The sequence below is a fragment of the Herpailurus yagouaroundi genome, unplaced genomic scaffold (genome assembly GCF_014898765.1).
Source record: "Herpailurus yagouaroundi ecotype Mexico unplaced genomic scaffold, PumYag 139, whole genome shotgun sequence".
Classification (NCBI taxonomy): domain Eukaryota; kingdom Metazoa; phylum Chordata; class Mammalia; order Carnivora; family Felidae; genus Herpailurus; species Herpailurus yagouaroundi.
Window position 1 is genome coordinate 55,173,289 of NW_024412394.1, and position 19,215 is coordinate 55,192,503.

Consider the following 19,215-nt stretch of genomic DNA (forward strand, 5'->3'; position numbering starts at 1 on the left):
CATCTAGTTGACGAGGGCATCACCTCCTTGAGAGCAGGGTTTATGTATACCATAAAGCAGGCCACCGAAGTGTCCTACATAAAATAGATATTTGATATATTGAATTCTTATTTAAGTGTACTCAAGCCACAAAAACCAGGGTGAAGAATTCTCTATCACTCTTAGTTCTTCCCTACTGTGCTTTGTGGAATATACGGTTTGTAATCTGTATGTAAATTGCATACATCTTGTGTAAATAATTCAGAGTTAAATATAATCTTGTTATTAGTCCCTCAATATAAACAGACATCTACTTATGTTAAGATAAATCTTTTCCATATGGTTTTACTTCCAAAGTCCTGTTTCTACATAGCAAAAGAATAGTAACCTGCAGAGGTATTGGCAATGTGGGGTGGGGAAAAAGGGCTGGACCAACCAACCCAGCAACTTGGCTGGCTCCATGATGGACTTCAGAGGTACATCTTTTAACTGGCTTGGACACTAGTTTTTTTCATTCACAAAAGCACATTTCTAAGGGCATCTCTAGCTTCAAATTTCTCTTACCTATGTTTGTTTGTTTTTGAAACTCTATTTGGGGCATAAAGAATCTATTGACACATTGTAGTTACCGCTTCTACTTCTTACGAATAATCCTGGCAAGTCTCTTCTTGTCATGGCCTAACCCCATTGTGGAAAAATATTATTGAAGAATGGTATTTTCTCTGATATTATGTTTATAAAAATAAAAAAATAGTGGCAATTACTATCTGGATAACTCAGAAAAAGAAAGGTTTACTAGAAACATCTGTGTGATTAAAGCATAATTAATTTTGCTTGAAATTTTGCTTTACTTAGTTATCTTTGCTTAGGGACTACAGATTTATTTCATATTTTGATATCCTACCTCCAAAACAAAAAATAGTTGGCATTCAGAAGAAAGACATGTCCCTAAAATACCTACAAACTTTCTTAGAATGACAAATATTTACATGGTTGACGTCAGTTTTTTCTCTTTTTGTAATTGGATTTTTAAAAAATATATTAAATATATTTCCTTAATTTCTAAAATAAAATAATAATTCTTACCTGGTGACATTACAGTCATTTCTACCATGACTGACTCTGCCTTCACACTGAGTTATTCTTTAAGTGTTAATCACCACAAATGTTTCAAACAGTTGAAAAATAAACAAAAACCAAAAATTTAACACTGAAATTATAAAGAGAACATAAGAATTATGAAAACTAGCAACATTTTATAAAAACACTTTATAGCTGAAAATCATTTTATAGTTCCACAGAGGATATAAATATATACATATATGTATTTGTATTTATATGTATGTGTGTATGTATACACACACACATATACCTTTTTTAATACAGGAATAAATTGTTTATTGTGTGTGTGCTTTCTTTTAAAGTTTATTCATTTAGAGAGAGAGAAAAAGAGAGAGAGAGAGAAAATATGCACACAAAGAGGGGAGGGGCAGAGAGACAAGGGAGAGAGAGAATCCTAAGCAGGCTCTACACTGTCAGCCTGATGCGGGGCCTGATCCCATGAACTGTGAGATCATGACCTCAGCCAATATCAAGAGCTGGACACTCAACTGACTAAGCCACACAGGCACCCCAAATACCAAGTGTTTTGTGGCAAGTTACGTGGTCAGCACATTTTTTTTCATGTTTTTGCAACTAATGCTCTGTTTGTCCTGAACATTATCATCAAATTATATCATTGCTGCTTTTCAAAAACCTGACTGCAGACTAGAGACCAATTTACAACTTAGTCATTCCCAGAGTCTGCTCACACTTGCCCTCACATGTCCCCAGGTTTGGCCTGATCAGGTAAGTCAAAACCATATGCAAGGTTGGGCCTGGAGGCACCAGGGCCTCCCACAGCCTCAGATGTGTGGCTGAAGTGGGAGCCAGGGAAAACATGCCTAGAGAGGCACTATCACAACTAGTAATTTTGGACCTGCAGCCAAGGCAGCAGAAAACCTACCCTTAGATAGAGCTATGGAACTCCCGGGCAGGTGTTAGGAACAATGTCGGCATCTGATAGCTTCTTATTTTAATTAATAGGTGGTAACAATTTTAAGATGGTTTCTTTAAAATTTTGCACTTTTTAATTTTTTCTTATTTCATTATGAAAAACATAGAAAATATGAAAGATTTTTACGTATGCCTACTACCTAGGTTCTATAACTAGCGTTTATTACATTTGCTTTGTACTTAATATTCACCTACTTACCCTTCTATCCATCTATAAATTCATTTTCTTTTTGATGCAAAGTAAATTACAGACATCAGTACACCTCACTTGTACAATTTAGCATACATATTATAGACCCGAGTTTAATATCTGTTTATGTTTTTTTTCCCTTTGAGATATTTAATACGGATTTGAGAGATGGGTATTTTAGAGATGAATCAAATTTCAGTATAACAAGGCCTTAAGCACTACTGTCAGTAAGAATAACAGTTGACATTTATTGAGTGCATATGTATGTGACAGATTCTGTACTAAAGACTTCAGACATGGGATACCTTGGTAGCTCAGTTGGTTAAATGTCTGACTTTGGCTCAGGTCATGATCTTGTGATCTGTGAGCTTGAGTTCTGCATTGGGCTCTGTGCTGACAGTGCAGAAAACCTGCTTGGAATTCTCTCTCTCGCCCTCTCTCTCTGCCCACCCCCACCACCCCCCACCCCTGTGCACTGCTTGTGCTCTCTATCTCAAAATAAATTAATAAACTTGCAAAGAAGAGATTTCAGGTGTATTAGCCCATTGAATTCTCCCATTTCATATTATGCCCATTTCATACATAAGGAAATGAGAGCCTGGAGCAGGTAATAATTAAAGCTTAATTTATTTAAGCTTCCTTCATGCAAATAAAATATGCACTCAGCATTTTAGAAGTCTCTATAATAGCAGTTATCAGACATCAGTCTCTGGACAAATGTGTTTCTTGACTAAGTTTTATGACTATAGCAAAAAAAATACATTTAAAAAGTAATGACCTGGGGCGCCTGGGTGGCGCAGTCGGTTAAGCGTCCAACTTCAGCCAGGTCACGATCTCGTGGTCCGGGAGTTCGAGCCCCGCGTCAGGCTCTGGGCTGATGGCTCAGAGCCTGGAGCCTGTTTCCGATTCTGTGTCTCCCTCTCTCTCTGCCTCTCCCCCGTTCATGCTCTGTCTCTCTCTGTCGCAAAAATAAATAAACGTTGAAAAAAAAATTTAAAAATAAAATAAAATAAAAAGTAATGACCTTTCATAAACCTAATTTGGAATAATTCTTAGGATTGTCCTTTATTCTAAGATTATAATTCATGCTTGTTTGATGTCAAATGACATTGCTTTTAATAAATTATAATAACAACAGATGGCAGGTTTATTTTGGTTGGTTGGTTCTTTTGTTTAATTGTTTTATTATTCTTATTGGGGAGAAAATATCACTATTATTTTGTTTCAATATTTTCTGGGTCCACACAATTTCCAAGTCTGGGAACCCCTGATTTTTAGCACACCCAGATTAATAGTGAAATCTTATAACATTAAACTTTTTGATTTAAGAAAATTAATAAAATTATAATTATTAGTTATTCCAGAGTAGAGTTGCTCTGAAGAGTAATGTTGCTTGACTAGCATATTGTCTTTTGGCATAACACGTGGAAAGAATACTCCCAGCGTGCCTTTTTATAATCTCAGGTTTCTCAGGTTCCTATTCTGACACTTGGCTCTGTTATATCCAAGTGATTTTATCTTAAGGCAATAAAATAATGAAGTTGCAAGAACATTTTTAAATGAAAAAGAGACTGGGGTGCCTGGGTAGCTCAGTCGGTTGAGCGTCCGACTTTGGCTCAGGTCATGATCTCATGGTTCATGAGTTTGAGCACCGCGTCAGGCTCTGTGCTGACAGCTCAGAGCCTGGAGCCTGCTTCAGATTCTGTGTCTCCATCTCTCTGCCCCTCCCCTGCTCACGCTCTATCTGTTTCTCTCTCAGAAATAAATAACCATTAAAATTTTTTTAAAAGAAAGAATATAGTATTAAAAATAATATTAAGGGGCGCCTGGGTGGCTCAGTCGGTTGAGCGTCCGACTTCAGCTAAGGTCATGATCTCATGGTTTGTGAGTGCGAGACCCCAATCAGGCTCTGTGCTGAAGCTTGGAGCCTAGATCCTGCTTCGGAATCTATGTCTCCTCTTCTCTCTGTCCCTCCCCTGCTCATGCTCTGTCTTTCAATAATAAATACATGTCAAAAAAAATTTTTTTTAAATAGTATTAAAAAAAAACCACTCTTGCTAATCTGATCAAGAATCGCTAGTCTGTATAGATTGAGGTTTCAATCACCTTGAGATAAATCTTACCTGCGACTCCATTTGGTTTTGTCTGCTTTAATGGCACTGTAGCTCAGGCTTGCACCTTTCAAAAGTAATGTTTGAATAATAATAATAATAATAATAATAATAATAATAAGGCAGTAATTTTATTTATATGAGTATATGGGGAAGAAGGAGGAACAAAAGTGCCATAGATGTCATAATTTAGATAATTTTTGTGCATGTCCCACATTCAACAGAGAATGAATGCATATGTGTACAAACAAAAGCCTTTGTTCTTGGTAATTTTTCCATTATCTACAATTTGCTCTAAATTGAAGGAACGATTTCTTGAGCAAAGACCAAGTTAAGGCAGCATGACCTAAATAATTGTTTGTAAAGCTGACTCTGATCCCTCATTGAATTTTCTGAATTTAGTCATTTAACTTTCCTTGGCACAAAGAGACAGACCTTTTTTAACAGGCCCATTTGCATTTACAATTACTCAGATTTGAATGGAGGTGTTCCAAAAATCCATATCTTTTGAAAAGCTCAATCATGCCTGATAAACTAAAGTAAAAAACAAACAAAAATAAACAAACTTTATTTTCCAGCAATAAAGCTGAATGAAATATGTGATTTATTTCTTCTTATATTGTTTGACATTTGCATGTTTGACACAGAACCTCTCAACTAGCAAGTAAGTATTAATTGAAACTCTTGGAATTGGCCCTGGAATCTTGGTCAGTAATTTGTTCAGTTTACTTGCCTGACTTAAACACAGCTAAAACCACCTTATTTAGAACCACAATCTGTGCTAAGTCTTCATGATAAAAATTATTTATTTAGAAATAGTCTTTACAGTTCTCTAATTACTATGTTAATGATTCATATGAATTTTAAGTAGTACATTTACTATGCTAGGTATGAACGTACTATATCAATTAGGTATTTTAATTGAATAATAATGGTAATTTTAGTATAAGTAAATTTACCCTGTTTATTTTTAACATCAATTACTGCTGATAAGCACAGTCTTATATGTTCTGCCTGCATATGAATATTTAAAAATGCTTGATATGCCAGGTAACTAATTTCATTCGATAAATGAAGGCACAGTATGGGAAGCCCATGGAGGCGCGAAGGGGTGAAATGGGCCAGGCTCACTGTGGGGGAGGATGTCAGGACTCAGGGACTTACACATGTGGCAGATGGAGCCTTCAGTGCGATGAGATTGGCCAAACCACTTGACTGATCATAGGGGCAAACCAAGATATGAAAATTGGAAAGCAAAGGCAATTCATGCTAGAACACAGTGGCTTGTGGACATGTCAGAGCAGGGGCTCAGTAGCCAGCAACAGTCACACCAAAAGAAAGAAAATGGGCACTAAGAAAAAGTAATAGCAAATGTCAAAAAGAGTAAGTTGAAGCTAAAAGGAACATTCGGGGTGTGAGATAGAACTTGGCCTGACCCTCAGAGGCCCTTCAAGTTGTCTTTATTTTAGGTTGTTCCATGTGCAACCTATGTGTGGTTTCTGACATCATCATCCAATATATTCACTTTGTTGATTCCTAGATAGTTACATCTCCAATTACTTCAGTTTTGAGCATAATTGAGTTTTGAACCAGACACTGTACTGGGTATGGATATTGCCTAAAAATAAGTTGGGGCGGCTGGGTGGCTCAGTCGGCTGAGTGTCCGACTTCGGCTCAGGTCATGATCTCAATGATCTCACAGTTTGTGAGTTCAAGCCCCACTTTGGGCTCTGTGCTGACAGCTCACAGCCTGGAGCCTGCTTTGGATTCTGTGTCTCCCTCTTTCTTTGCCCCTCCCTGCTCATGCTCTGTCTCTCTCTCTCTGTTGGAATTTGACTGCTGGGACACAAAGCACCGGAGTTTTGGGGTATATCCGGGAATCCCGCATATGGTTGTGTACTCCCTACAAGGTAATAGCTACTTAGCTGTGGGAAAAGTCAGACAGGGAGTGAAACCCAACCCAAAACTCACCTGTTAAGCTGTGTGGCCTGGTTACCCTGGCAAGGTTATTGCCATGCCACTGTCCTTTAGAAGAGACATCTTCTTTTATAATCTGTCCATTCCACAGGGGCACCTTTCTTATAGTTTGCCCAAGATAGTTCAATGTGGGATAGATGTCTCTAAAAGGAGAATGGCTACCTGAACCTCTCAAAGGCCACCTCTGATTTAAAATGCACCATGACCTGGAGTCTGATTTTCAGCTTTCTAAATACAAAAATCTAATCTTGCCAAAGAAATGAGAGTGGATCAGTGGGTCCAGCTTTTGCTTTTGTGCAGCTCACTTTCTTTGTATGTATATATGTGGTTTCAGTATTCCAGCCCTGCCTCTCATTACATGTGTAATAGTATTCAGATGACTTGATAAGCTGTACAGCAGTGTCTTTTAAACTCTTCATCAAGACTATAGGAAAAAAAATACATTTTACATCATGACCCATATATGCACATACGTGCACGATCACATATGCACATGCACCCATGCATGCACACACATAAATATCAGTTTATGAAAAATGTATTTTGAAATATGCCATGCACTCTGATTTTTCTGTTTTGTTCTTTTCTGTTCTATTTCATTTTTTAAAAAGTGTTACAACTCATCAAATTGATTTCAAGACCCACAAATTGGTCACTGACTATAGTCTGAAAAACGTTGATCTATAACTCCAAAAAGTTCAACTCTGTCTAAGGATTTTGCATTTGATGTTCCCTCTGCCTTAAACTCCTCAAGCAGAGATCTCTGCAGGAATGACTTCTTTTTTTAAGTTTCTACTCAAATGTCACTGTTTCAAAGGAGCCTGTGTTTTTCACCAATGCAAAGATTTTTGACGCTGTGGACAATGATTCATTTATTTGTTAACTTGTTTATTTTATGCCCCTTACCTAACTCTCCATAAGAGAAGAGAGCACATTTTCTTCACTGCTATATCCTTACGAATCCTGGCATGGTGGCAAGTGATTAATGAATATATATATTTTGTTTATTATACATGTACATCTGTCCCCAAGTTCCCAGGGATTATTTTGCAATAAGAATACCATTTGGGGTCAACCTGGAAAGCATTACCCAAAGATCATTGTGTCCTCCTGTAAGGGCATGCTACATTATAAAAATTATCAAAATGAGGGAAATTAATAATGCATTTGACTTAAGTGGCATCAAAAAGAACATATCTTTAACAATGCTTTACTTTCTCCAATGACTAGAAAATCTTTTATCTGAAACAGGAAGGACACTCTTCCTCTTACTGTGCTTTAATGGCAAAGCCAAGCTCTATTTGGTCTTTACTTTTCACAGAGAGAAGGATCCAGGTTTTTCATGGCCTGAATCTTGTATAGTTTGGGGGCCTTCTTTAAGAATAGAAAATGACAAATACAACATGTCCTTCCAATGCCACCCAGTAGAAAGAAAAATGCGTTGGAGAAATGGCAAGAATAGTAGTCTTAACGGATTGCAGTGGGAATATCTCACTTATGCAAATTTTACTGGAATGTATGATCCTCTCTCAGAGCTTTAGAAAGGGCATGTAAGCGAGGAGCCCAGTGACGTTTAAGCGTCATTCACATCACACTATATCTACCTCTGCTTCTAGGTGCACGTTTAGTCACAAAATATATTTTCTACAGTAAAGTAAATTTTTTTACAATTTCCATTCACTGAATTGGTGATCACATCGTGGTTTTTTTTTTTTTCCCTGCATGAGACTATGAACATATTATTTTCATGAGAATTGTGGGTATTTCCCAAATGTCCTTTCATAGTCTTAAACCCAAAAATTTTGGTTTAGGCCCTGAGATAGCTATGGATTTTGTGATATTTAACTTCAGAAAGGAAATGTATTTTTCACTTAACAGGTGAGCAGCAGCCCTTTCTTCTTCCCTGAAACCTCCACATCAATATGAAAGTAGAACAGGTCTATGATAGAAAATCACCATGGGTACTATGTGAGTGGACTCAAGCCACACGCTAGGCATTAAGAAAGGAATCCTGAAATCTCTTAAGAGTCACTGGATAATTACGGAGGGTGCATTTGTTTTCCATTTGCATTTGCTGTAACAAATTGCCACAAATTTAGTGGCTTGAAGCAACAAAAATTTATTATATTAAAATTCTGTAAGTCAGAAGTCCAATGTCAGGCCTCCATGAGCTAAAATCAACGTGACAGCAGGGCTGTTTTCCTCTCTTGGATCTCCAGGGGAGATTCTGTTTACTTGCCTTTTCCATCTTCCAGAGGCTGATTGCATCCCCTGACTCATGGCTTCCTTCCTCTATCTTCAGAATCAGCAACTTTGCATTTCTCTGTAGTAATATCTTCCTCTTACCACAACTGGGAAAAGTTTCTCCGTTTATAGACCCATATGAATACGTTGGACCCACCCAGTAACCCAAGATATCACTGATGTTATGGTCCTTACCATAATCGTATCTGAAAAGTCTCTTCTGCCAACCAAGTAACATATTCACAGGTTTTGAGAATTAGCAACTAGACATCTTTGCACATCTGCCTACCATAGTGGGTAAGTGGAATGACCAAAGTTTTCAAAAGATAAATACTACAAAAATGTGGCCATAAGCTTGGAAACCATTAAACAGCTGCCATCATTATTCAAAAAAGAAAAGACAAAGTCCTCAATGGAAGTGTTAGTAGTTTGAAATGAAAGTTTTGCTGTATATATAGTTAGGAAGGATTGACAAAGGAGAGCCAGGGATAGAAAGGAGAAAAAAAGCTGCTCCAAGTATCTGACTTGGGGACAGGGATAAATGGTAGTTCCATTGGTGAAGATGTGGACTAGAAGACAGAAGATTGTATGGTAAGTTCATATTGACAAACTGACCTAAGGTTGCTGTGATACTTGTGCTAAATACGGGTGAAGATGTGTATATTCCCATGGAACTAAAACTAAAAAAAAAAATCTGTCCTGGGTATTCTAATAGCATATATTTTATTCATTCAATAAATATTTCTGAACACTTCCGGAGTGCCTGACATGGGAAATAGGAAGAAGAATGAACAAATACAATTCAGTATTTGAATTGTATCAGTACTGATACAATTGTATCAGTACTGATACAATTGAATCAGTATACCTGATTCAGTGTCCAGTTTTCCAGTGGGAATGATGCAGAAGCAGTAAAGCCGAGTGATGAAGAGTAGGGACCCTGAATCAGATTGCCTGCGACTGAGCCCTGATACAGCTTCTTCCTGCTAGGGTCACCTTCAGCAAATTACTTAGTCTTAACTGTACTTCATCTTCCTTTCCTCTAAGATGGACATATTAATAAAAGTATCTTTTTTATAGTTTTGTTGTGAGTTAGTACATGTAAAATTCCTAGAACAGTGCTTGACATGTAGTAGCTTTCAAATAGGTATTGATTATTATTATGGAAAAGCAAGAAAGCAACTGTGGAAAGGATACCCTTGAAGTGAGAGTTTGGTCTAAACCATAAAGTAATGGACAATAAATTGAGTGGGGCATAAAGAGTCTCAGAAAATAATCTCTTCTTCACAAGTGTGTAGCCTTCTTGGTACTGTTCTCTAAAATCCTTAGTTCCCAGGCTTCTCTATTCTGAAGCATCTAAGAATTATACAAGCTAGTACTAACATTCAGTCTCCTGAGATGCCAGTTACCTATGTACAAAACACATGCTACTCACTGATAAAATTCAGTATTTAAATTGTATAATAAAAACATTTATGCAAAATTTATATAACTCAGTCTAATAAAAGAGTTACATTTTAGTTCTTTCAGTAAGTCAGTAAACAGTTCCTTCTTATTTCTTCTAAGTCTTATATGAGGTCATTCTGTTTCAAAGTCAACACCCAAGGGAAACTATCAGAAATAAATTTCAAAAGAAAGGGATTTTTAATATTTATCCATTTGTGACACAGTGGAAATAAACAGGAGATCTACCAGACTGTTGGCCCCAAGTTTTTCAAGTTCTAGAGTGAGAAACATGAAATAGAAAATAGTTTTGAATTTTTTCTTTAATCTCTGCTACACTCACTTTTATTATTTTCTTTGGGTTATGAATTCCTTGAGTATCTCTCCTTTTTCAATTACAGTAAGGAGGGAACCATAGACTGGGATTATAATAAAATCTTGGGGAAAGGATGAAATTCTCAACATATTGATATAGCTAATGTAGACCGAACAGTTATTATGTATCAGGTACTGTATGGAAATACTATATGTCATTTACTCCTCATAATAAGGCAAGGCAAATGTGATCTTTTATTTTTAAAATGAAGAGGGGCGCCTGGGTGGCGCAGTCGGTTGAGCGTCCGACTTCAGCCAGGTCACGATCTCGCGCTCCGTGAGTTCGAGCCCCGCGTCAGGCTCTGGGCTGACGGCTCAGAGCCTGGAGCCTGTTTCCGATTCTGTGTCTCCCTCTCTCTCTGCCCCTCCCCTGTTCATGTTCTGTCTCTCTCTGTCCCAAAAAAAAAAAAAAATAAATAAAAAAAAAATAAATAAAAAAAAATAAAATGAAGAAAGTGAGAAATAAAGTAATCTGCCTTGTGGAAGAAGCCAAGATATGAATCCAGGCTATACTTGAGATACTTTTTATTTTGTTTTATGATTATTTTATTTATTCATTTCTATCATGTTAATTAAGCACTTAATATATGCCAGGAAGTTTTGGATAATGATCTCAATTCTTATGAAAGTTTCAGTGTTTTCCTTTGGTTCCTCTATGGTGAACAACAAAATTTCCAAAAATTTTTAGAAAAGGATTCGTGGTGCAATATTAACTTTATTGCTCCCACAGAACAATGACAGACTTGGGAAAATGCAGTGATAAAGTTAAGTACCTACTAGGTATTTGGCACCTGTTAGAATATTTTATCTTTATAACAAATATTGTTAGGCATTCCATTTACAGGAGAAACTGACACTCAAAGAGGTTAAGTAACTTATAGAACTAAAGAGTTGTAGAGGCAGAATTACCCAATATGTCCAAAGACATATTTATCTCTGAAAATACTGAGAAAATGACCCTGGACTCAAATAAGGAAGGATATACAGCATACTCTATGCCTTCCTTAGTTCTTCTCAGTGTACATCAGCCTGGTAAAGGTTTTAGGAAACTACTGTAGTAATGAAACCTGTTTAATATTGTTGAAGTTATCCTGCCTAAACTAATATTGCCGTCTAAGCTGGATAACAGCAAATGACACCATTTAATCCAAGCACTTCACATCCTGTTTAATCAGGGCCATCTACATAATTTGTGGGATCCAGTGCAAAATAAAAATGTGGAGGCTTTTGCTCTGAAAACAGGAAAAAAGTACCATTAAAAGCATTAAATATATTTTGCCCTTTTTCTGCATCCCTCTGTCAACATGTCATGTTTATTATTTGCTGTTCAATGTTGTTCTAAGTAAAGAAAATTAAAATTTGTAGTTATTAACATAAGTTTTACAATTCATCTTTATATTATGCAATGTCAGTCCTGATACAAGTTATCAGAACATTTAATTTGCATGTAAAATCACGCAAAATTACAATTAATATTTCATAGCTCATACATTCATATATATCCCATTGTTAATAGAACAATGGAAGTTCTGTGAAAAACTATTTCAAGTGTTTTTATTTTACTTCTTGATATGTACACATTTGATCAACACTCTGCTTTCAGTTTACTCATGAATAAGAAATAACTGAAAATGAAAGAAGCTATTAGATGCCCTATCTGTACCTTTTCTTTCATGCGTGGTATAAATGGTTGGCTGATACAGAAGAAAATATGATAGGGTTCCCTGGTTGTTTGTGTTTCTTATAATAACACTGGCTTCTGTCTGCATTCAAAGCATGGCCTTTTGGTGTTGTCAGTGCACTCTCTTCCCTTAGTCACACACATAACACTTTTACCTAGAATTCACTTGAGTTCGTTGTGCATTGTGGGCCCACCAGAATCCTGTGCTCATAACTTAGTAGGAACGTATATGTAAACAGAACTGCAAAGAATGTTGACCACACATGTTGCATGTATCACCTCTGCTTATATGCACTCTATATTGTCACAATTAAAATTTAATTTCACTTAAAACACACAAGTTCAAAATCAAGTTATTACTAATTTCAAAGCAGCCACCACAAAGCATTAATCCAAGTATGGGGCCCTCTGAGCACAGAGTCCTGTGTAACCACACAGGTCAAAAGCCCATGCAGCTCTTCCAGTGTTTAACCCAACCCAATATGAGGTAAAATTCAATTTTTTTTAGATCATCAAAACACCATTTTCTATTTCTTATAGAGACAATGCTCTTTTTACCACCATTTCTCTCAATTAAAAGTGCAACCCGGGGGCACCTGGGTGGCTCAGTCGGTTGGGCATCCGACTTCAGCTCAGGTCATGATCTCACATCTCATGAGTTCAAGCCCTGTGTCAGGCTCTGTGCTGATAGCTCAGAGCCTGCTTTGGATTCTGTGCCTCCCTCTCTTTCTGCCCCTCCCCTGCTCACACTCTCTCTCTTTCTCTCTCAGAAAGAAATAAACATTAATAAAAATTTTTTAAAAATGCAACCATGTTCAGATTTGTGGTTTAGCGTTCTTAGTCATGAGCAACTACACTCTTCATTATCGAACCCATGCTTTCAAGCTATCTTAACATGAGGAGTTCATCTTTCCCATCCATCACCAACTGATATTTTTGCAAAACACGAAACACTTACTTGAATATCTTAGTCATGTTAAGTTGCTCTAAAAGTATGTAAATGCCGGGGCCCCTGGGTGGCTCAGTCGGTTGGGTGCTCCACTTTGGCTCAGGTCACAATCGCATGGTTTGTGAGTTCGAGGCCCGTGTCGGGCTCTGTGCTGACAGCTCTGAGCCTGGAGCCTGCTTAGGATCTTGTGCCTCATTCTCTGTCTGCCCCTCCTGCACTTGTGCTCTGTCTCTCTGTGTCTCTCAAAAATAAACATAAAACATTTTTTTAAGTATGTAAATGCCTATTCTCTCTCAACTTATCTCAATGGTGGTCTGTAACAAATAGTTTGCATACTGTACTACACTTTATGTAGTACTGATCTAAAGGAACTCATAATTGTATTTCAATTATGAAGATGATTGTTTCAGTAAGGAACTGATTAGAAATATTACCTCAGAGTCTTTTAATTCAATTATGAATGATAGACATATAACTGCCATGCTCTTTGATATTTCTAACCTGTGAAAGAGTAGTAAAGAATTTTTGAAGAATTAGTTTTTGACAGTCTAGAGACTTTTATGTGACTTATGTGAAATTCTCTTTTATAAACAATGAAATAATAGTAGAACTAATTAAATTTGCAAATAGGTATTATATATAAAACACATGATTTTTCCTTAGATTAGGAGTCTGACAGGGGAAAGGAAGCAGCCAGACCCACTCAATGTCTTTTAAAAAGTACTGTTGGCTTTCTTGAATCTTTTGAGAAGTGCAGTTGAATTGGAAAGAGTTGCTGAAAAGAACTGGGAAGTCTGGCCACCTTTGTCATTCTTTTTCCCAACGATATTTATTCTCTGCAGACTTCCCCGCTGGCTACTCCCTCCCTCTTTCACCTCTGAGCATTTTGGAAAACTTATCAAGGTTTGGCAATTACTGCTACTAAGCACAATTCCTTTTCCTCAACCCCCAATTGGTTAAATCAAGAAAGAAGCAAAAAGAAAGCTGGACAGCCGTATCTCTCGTGCTTCCCAACATGGCCAGGTCACTGCAGAAAGCAAAAGGGAACAGGAAGGAGAGAATCAGAGCATTTTCCAAATGGAACCAACATGACTTCATTATGACTACTTTAGCTGGCAAGTATCTAAAAGAGGTGATGGATTACTATTCCTAGCACTATACTTAAAATGAAAGGCTTTTGCCTTTTTAATACTTAAGATATTTTCTGAAACATCAAGAAAAAATCTCTAAAGAGGAAAATACTTATCAACTTTTCTTCATGAAGGTGGTGTGCAGAGAGGGATACATGGAGAAAAATTAGAAAACAAGTTAATATTTAATAAGCTCAAAAAATAAAACTATAAAAATAGAGTCTTGAAAATAAACCTGTGTCTTTACTCAATCACCATCTAGGAAAGCACATCCCAAAGTTCAGCCTTCACCAAAAATTTACGAACAGTAATTTTTTTCATTCTTTTGAAACCAAGCACCAAGTCAGATTAATTAGCAAGACTTTTTCTTGGTCTGTGGAAGATTAATTTCTACATGGATATAAAAGATATCAGAATGACTCAGAAGTTTATATCTCCATAAAATTAATTTATTTCATACTGTCTTCAGAATTCTAGATTTTGGAGATTTTACATGTCTAAGAAGCATTAAGACAGTGCATTTTTTCCCCAACCATTTGCTCATTTCAGTACTTCGGTAGTTAGAAATTTTAAAGCTAGGTTGGACCTTGAACAACATTGTTTGAACTTTACATGTCCACTTGTGCACATACTTTTTTTGATAAATACAGTACAAGACTGTAAACGTATTTTCTCTTCTTTATGATTTTCTAATAGCATTTTCTTTTCTCTAGCTTTCTTCATTGTAAGAATGCAGTATATAACACATATACAAAACAATTTTTTGAGAGAGACAGAGAGAGAGAGAGAGAGCTCAAGTGCAGGGGAGAGAGGCAGAGGGAGAGAGAAAGAGAATCTAAGCAGGCTCATGGAGCTCAATCCCATGACCCTGAGATTATGACCTGAGCCAAAATTGAGAGAGTTAACTGACTGAGCCACTCAGGTTTCCCAAAATATCAAATATTTTTAATTGACTGTTTATGTTATTAATAAGGCTTCTAGTCAACACTAGGCTAGTAGTCTTTAAGTTTTTGGGGAGCCAAAAGTTAAAAACATATATTTTTGACTACATGGAAGTCAGAGCCCCCAACCCACACATTGTTCATGAATCAACTGTATATCTAAATGTTGACTTGTGATTACATTAAATTTAAAAGAAAAAGTTTTTCTGTTCACTAATAAGAATGGAAACAGAAGAAATCCTGAACCACTTAAACTGAGGAATATAAATTTATTAATAGACACATTTAAGTAAATAGTCACTTCAGCACTAGCCAAAATATCACATGTTGCATATTTATTATCAATTTTGCAAGATTCTCTTGGAAAACCATTTAACATTTGATTGTATACCCCAATAGCAAAAAGTATACATGATATTTATTTATACCTAATAATAAATTATGCCTCCAGGGAAAGTGTCAAACTGTATTATTTGTGAACATACTATGATATAAGATAGAGAATTAATAAATCAGACGAATCAGGTTTATTTCTAATTTTTAGATATGCCTAATACTGCTACCTAAAGCACAGGATATCATAAGGGGTCACAATATAATGTTGTGATGAGTGCAGTAGCCAGAAGATCAAATTGGGCTGTTTCAGGGTCCACTTCACCGAGTAATTATAGCTGTGAAGGCGTTTTGGTCTAGAGGTCTTGTCCTTATTTTGAAGGAGGAGTGAACAAACTAATCTACTCATTTAGTCAACCAGTTCTTTACTAAGCTCTTACTCTGGGCTGAGTGTTATAACGCTCAGTGCTAGAGTTATAACAAATATGGAAGAGATGGATATGGGTCTTGGCCTTTATGAACCATACAGCCTAACAGCTACTTATAGTTTATCACATACTACATCAAGACCACATCTACATGCTAGTGTACAACTTGAGATGTGCCCTACAGAATTCACTCACTCATTCATTTATTTATTCAGTCAACAATCTTTGAGTAATATAATCTAAGCATCCTGCTAGATCTTCAGACTACAGAGATTTTTAAAAAATCCTTCTGCTCTTGAAGGACTTACAATCTAATGAAAACGAAGTAATAAAAAACCCACAACTATCAGCATTTAAAATAAAGGACGTATATGGCAATACAGTGAACAATGTAAAAAAATTAACAAGTGAATAAATTCACAAGTGAAGTACCTGGTGTACCTGAAGAAATTTACACTGGAATAGTGATACCGGTACATGGAAAATCACACCCACATGTTGCCTTTGGATCTGCGGCATGTTCCTATGTCTGAAAGAAGGAAAGGATACTTTCTGTCTCGTAGGGCTTAAAAGTGAAGATTTCATGAGATAACAGAAAATGTGCTGGGAAGAGTACCCGACACATAGTAAATACAAAGTAAATATTAGTTATTATTTTAATTTTTATCTCTCTTGATTTTGTGTTTGTTTTCCTTTCCTTCATTAGATTTCAAGAGTTCTTTAAATTCTTTATACTTTGTCAAAAATTATGCTCCTTGTCTTATGGATTTAATTGATTGCTCTACGAATTGTGAGTGGTCTGCTTAGTGCAGTAATTAACTTATGTTCAGTCTTATTTAATACTGAAAAGATGTAATGTTGCAAATTTACTTTGAATGTAGCCTTAGTCCTATCATAATTTTTATGTGTAGTATACTTACGCTCATTAATTTAAAAATAGATGTGATGATATTTTTCATTGTTTCTTTGACCCAGTAATTAAGGATAATGATTTAAATCTCTAGTAATGTCTGTTAAGAGTTCTACTTTTCTTTACTTTTTTCTGATTAAGGAAATATCCAATTCTAGGATACCTTAGTCAAAAATTATAGCATGTGCAATTTCTGTTTTTATAATTTATTTAGATTTTCCTCGTGTTGTGCCCTGTTTTTGACTACATAGACAATATATATTTAGAAAAAAAAAACCCTTATAGATCTATGGCACAAAGTTTTATATACAATGTTTATGTTTCTTTACACTTTTATTTGTCAACTTCAGATCAAAATATCAAAATGATAGTTGAAGTAAATATGTTGAGATCTTAAAAAATATGTTGAAATCTTGCATTTTAGTTCTGTTTGTATTTGGTTTAAGTTCTATTTTTTAAAAGAATTTCTCTTTTCAATATGTGGGCCTCTGACAGTTCTTGAAGTTTCATGTCTGTTATACCTTTATTATGTATTGTTAGGTAAAATAATTTGTGTATTCTTTAATGCTTTTTTGCCTTGGAACCTGTCTTGCCTGAGACTAAAACAATAATCAATCTGCTTTAAAATTCTCAAATATGGGGTGCCTAGGTGGCTTGGTCGGTTAAGCATCCGACTTCGGCTCAGGTCATAATCTCACGGTCCGTGAGTTTGAGCCCAGTATCGGACTCTGTGCTGACAGCTCAGAGCCTAGAGCCTGTTTCAGATTCTGTGTCTCCCTTTCTCTCTGCCCCTCCCCTGTTCATGCTCTGTCTCTCTCTGTCTCAAAAATAAATAAACATTTAAAAAATAAAATAAAGTAAAATTCTCAAATACTTGCATATCCTTGCTTCCTATTGGAGGCAAGTGGGAAAGGATAAACAGAATTTAGTTAACTTCCAGGTCAAAGCCATATGTGTGAGATCTAGAAACTTTGCTTTTCTTTGTTAGGGGCATTAGAATAGCAGATAGAGAATCAGACCTGCAAACATGCATATTAGCTTTTAGTTTTCTTTTATTAATTGTTCATTTAACTTAGATGAATAGTTCTTAATCAATAAGAAGTGTGAGTTATAAGACCTCTTTTGCATGACTATCACTGATTGAATTCTGAGGGTATTAATACTAGAGAAGAAAACACAACCTAATGTAAGCAAATATAATTGATATCTGAAAACCTAACCTTTTCTTTTTTAAAATTTTTCTTACTCTTTATTTATTTTTGAGATACAGACAGAGTGAGAGCTGGGGAGGGGCAGAAAGAGAGGGAGACACAAAATCCAAAGCAGGCTCCAGGCTCTGAGCTGTCATCACAGAGCCCAAAGTGGGGCTTGAACTCACAAACCGTGAGATCATGACCTGAGCCACTGTTAGACTGAGCTCAGTCTTACCCAAATAAGCCACCCAGGTGCCCCTAAAAACCTAAACTTTTCTAATTAGCTATTTAATATAATAATTATATCTCACACTGTTATAATATACTTACTTCTAGATTATGTATGGAAATAGTGATAAAAGAGAGCTTGGATAAACGAGAAGAGCTGCATTTTAGCTTTTATTATCATTCTCTTCTTTTTCTTTCTTTTTTTTTTTTAGCGTTTTTATTTATTTTTGAGAAAGAGAGAGACAGAGCATGGACGGGGGAGGGGCAGAGAGAGAGGGAGACACAGAATTGGAAGCAGGTTCCAGGCTCTGAGCTGTCAGCACAGAGCCCGACGCGGGGCTCGATCTCACGGACCACGAGATCGTGACCTGAGCCGAAGTCGGACGCTTAACCGACTGAGCCACCCAGGCACCCCACTTCTTTTTCTAATGTTTAAAAAGTTAGAAAAGTGGTAAACTATTTTAGTTTGTGTCCACCTCTGTCATCCATGTCTAATATTAGGAAGTGCTAAAGAGCAGTGAACCAGACCGTTTTGGAAGACAGAGAAAGAAGCCTCAGTAAACCACATGTTCCACACCCAAGTCTCTGAATAATAAAGAAGCAGAAAAAAAATAAAAACTAAATTGCTAAAGTACTTATATTGCCACTCACTTCCAAGAAACTCCTCAACAGTAATACAGGGCAAAAGTTACATTTGTTGATTTTATAAAAATAGATTTGAAAAGGTCTACTTTGTTCTTTTTCAAGCTCCTAAAGCTGGGTTGAAATTTCTTCCTTCCCAAGGCTAAATTGGGGACTTCTTTGCTACAGATTTTGCCATAGAAAGTTAACGGAAGTACAGGATGAAGAGTAGCATATACATGGACCACTGCTGTTGGACAAAGCTAAATATGAGCTGTCAAAAGATACAGCACCACTCTGGGTGTGTTCAGAAATTTATGAAGACTCCCTGGACCCGGCCTCCCATACCTCTCATGCTGTCTGTAAGAAAACTGTAATTACTGTGCATGCCGTTAGACTCCAGGGGAGGATAACTTTGGGAAAGAGA

General features: G+C 36.4%; 1 protein-coding gene across 5 annotated transcripts in view; it reads left to right on the top strand.

The window, feature by feature from the left end:
* Positions 1-19,215, top strand: part of FUT9 (fucosyltransferase 9) — a 200,125-nt gene that overhangs the window by 27,106 nt on the left and 153,804 nt on the right. The gene's annotated exons all lie outside the window — the stretch shown is intronic.